This window comes from Varanus komodoensis, unplaced genomic scaffold, assembly GCF_004798865.1.
Source record: "Varanus komodoensis strain SLA01 unplaced genomic scaffold, ASM479886v1 scaffold12, whole genome shotgun sequence".
Classification (NCBI taxonomy): domain Eukaryota; kingdom Metazoa; phylum Chordata; class Lepidosauria; order Squamata; family Varanidae; genus Varanus; species Varanus komodoensis.
The window spans coordinates 6,683,718-6,686,858 of record NW_025335349.1 but is presented as its reverse complement, the minus strand read 5'-3'; positions in this window follow the sequence as shown (position 1 = coordinate 6,686,858).

Sequence of the window (3,141 nt, the reverse complement as noted above, 5' to 3'; positions counted from 1 at the left end):
TTTAGCCATAGGAGGGCTGTTTTGAAAAGATCTGATGCTTTGGTTGCAATTCTGTACACAACTGGGCTGATTATATTCCACTGCCTTAAATGAAATCTAAGCCAACTACTGTAGGCAGAATTGTAACCTTTGGCCAACATAAAGTAAATTTTAATTATCCTTGAAATATCAAAATATGTTATTAATTAGACCAATTCCTTTTTGATTAATGGCTTATATGCAACCGTTTCCCCTCAATTAATGAAAACAAGGATCTAGAAACAAGGTCAACCCTTTGCTCTAGCAATGGCAGTAGAAAATACTGAATTAGGCCACTAAATTTTCTAGTGGGCTTTTCAAGTATACATCCACACACATTATCTATCCACCAAAAATTGTGCTTAATACATATTTCCATGTCGCAGAATTTCTGCAAAAGGTCATTTCTGTCCTTTTCCAAATATGAATGGGCATATCCTGAGAAAACAATTGCCTATGTGATTTACATGCAAATCAAATCTAAGCATGTTTACTCGATGTCATTGGGCTGAAAGAGCATATTCCCCTAACTTAATAAGCACAAACACCATTGAATTCAATAGGATTTACTTTTTAGGATCTCTCTGTGAAGGCTGTGAAGCTAAGCCTATTTCTTATGAAATCGCCCTCATGGAATTCAGTAGGACTGATACTCCTAAATGCAGCAGGAGGACAGGTTGCATTCTGCTCAATGGACAGTGCGGCCTGAAGCACGTTCCCTCCAAAGCTCAGAGGGGCTGACTCTCAGGATTGCATACAGGGGATTGCGGCCCAAGATCCTCCAGCTTGATTGCCTTGGCATCCAACTCCAATGGCACCTTTGCACATGACACTGAAGTTCAAGGAGAAGGTAGCTGGGTGATTTGCCTCCTCATTTCCTACTGGGGTGCCTTCAGAAGAGAATTGGAAATGCAAGCGTCTGTGCCACGCTAAAAGAAGTGCTCTGCCACTTTTCCAAACTGGGAGGATGGGGGGGGGGTACCAAGCCCCTGCATCATCGCAACAGTGTGTGGCAGGAGGGGCCTTCTGATTCTGGTGTCAGCAGATGACACTTTTGGTGGCTTTCCCTCATACAGAATCGCTTGCGCTCTGTCTGAGCAGTCTATACTGTGCTCGGACAGCGCTCCCTCTTGCCCCATGCAAAAAGAGATGCCAGGCTCCCAGCAACATTAAGCAGACCGATTCTCTCGTCTGGGGCGCCGCCTCCCTGAACCCAAGCTGTGGCATGGCAGCAGGACTGGACGCTCTTCACCCCCCACTTGAGAGTCCGCCAGCTCCACGCTCTGCTGTGTCCTTGCAGTCACGTTTTGAAACTGTTGCAAGGTTTGGTTGCGGGGGCCCAGCCCTTGTGTCCCACTCAGAGGCGCCCTGGAGAGCCCATTTGGCAGCCAGGTGACTCATGCGTTTATAGATAAGTAATATGAAGATCTGCCTGCCTCTCTGCTCCCGCGCACCACTGAAACAGACTTGCCGGGCTCCCCAGCTGCCCACAAGCCACGCCGTCCAACGAGCCCGCCCCAGCTTGGCGCCTTCCAGACGCGCTGCGTTAGAACTTCCCAGTCCCTCCATGATGGGAGCCACAGCCCAGTGCATCCAGATGCAGGGCACCACGTCGGGAATCGGCAGTGCAAACTGTTAAACAGAAGCGAAGTCTGCCTGAAAGAGTGATATTCTAAATTCAGAATTAATCTGAATTAAACGCAAATGCCGCTTCTTCAGCTCGGTTTGGTTCCTTTCAGATGAAGCATGAGCCCCCTCCCCGCCTTGACTCCAGCGGTACCTGAAAGGGAGGAAGGCGCCTCGAGCATCACCCGCTCCCCCCCCCCCACAAATAACTGGGATGCCTCTCGGAGAGCAAGTACGTCCAACGGGAAATCCTCGGCTAATTTCTTTCTGTTCGCTTCGGTGTTTGCCTTGTTCAACGCCGCTTTTCCGGCACAATACCCAGGCGCTGTAATCTCCTTCGCCTGTTTGGCTGGCAGGCTGATTAGAAATACCGGCATTTTCTTTTTCATGGTGTGACTAATCTCTCCTACAACCCTGCAACCTCCTCCCCATCTTCCCCTCGATCCCTCCCACGCCCCCCCCCCCCCCGACCCGGTCCCCGGAGTTTGAACCACGTGAATCTATTCCCTGCCGAGTCTCCAAAGAGACCTGCAGTGCAAAGTGCGGGCGAACAGGCGGGAGCAGCGGCCGCAGCAAGCCCTCCCCATGCAGCGACTCCGAAAAAGAAAGCGGAGAGCAAGCGAGAAGCCTCAGCTCCCCACCGCCGCGCCGCAGCAGCCCTGAGGGGATCCCTCCCTCCTTCCTCACACGCACACACCGCCAGAAGCGCACGGCAAAGCAGCTCGCCGAGCAGCCGCCCTCGCCGGATCGCGCGGTCCCTCGAGCGCGCCCACCGCCCGGGCGCCGGAGCGCTGCCACAGCCGCCCCTCGCCCTTCTGCGGCGCTGGACGCGGGAAGGGGGCGCCTGCAGGAGTTCAGGAACATTCCTCTCCCACGCCCGGCTCCCAAAATCTCAGCCGTCCCGCTGCCTCGGGGCGGCGAGGCAGGCGATGCTGGCAGAGGAGCGAGAAAGAGGCGGAACGGCCGCGGAAACATTGGCAGCGTCGGCATAAGCGCTGCCAGTCCTGTGCGCGCCGGATTGCGAGCGGAGGCGCGGAGCGAAGCGCGCAGAGTTCGGAGTCCCCGCGGGCGCCTCGGCTCTCCTCCCTCCAGGCACCCGCGGGAGGTCAGTGGCCCTGCGCCGCTCCGCGACCGGGGCCTTTCGCCGCCGAGGCAGCGGCGCGCTCGCCCTCCCGCCGCGCCCCCGCTCCCAAGGTGTGGGGGCCAAGGCGGGCCACCCCCTCCCCTCCCGCTCGCCTGGTGCCGGTCCGGCTGCGCTGCGCCGAGCTCCCCAGCGCCAGGAAGCCGCGCGTCCCCGCTTGCGCCCTGCCGCCCGTTCCATGGCGCGGGAAGCAGCGGCTGAGCCTCCGCGGCGGAGGCGGCGGCGGCGGCGGGGCCGGTGGTAGCGGCGGCGGCAGTCCCAGCAGCCCGCGCTGCCACTGCCACTGCTGCGAGGGCTGCAGCGGCGGCGCGCCGGGCGGCGAGGCGGGCGGCGGGCGCGCCGGCGGGGGCGCCACC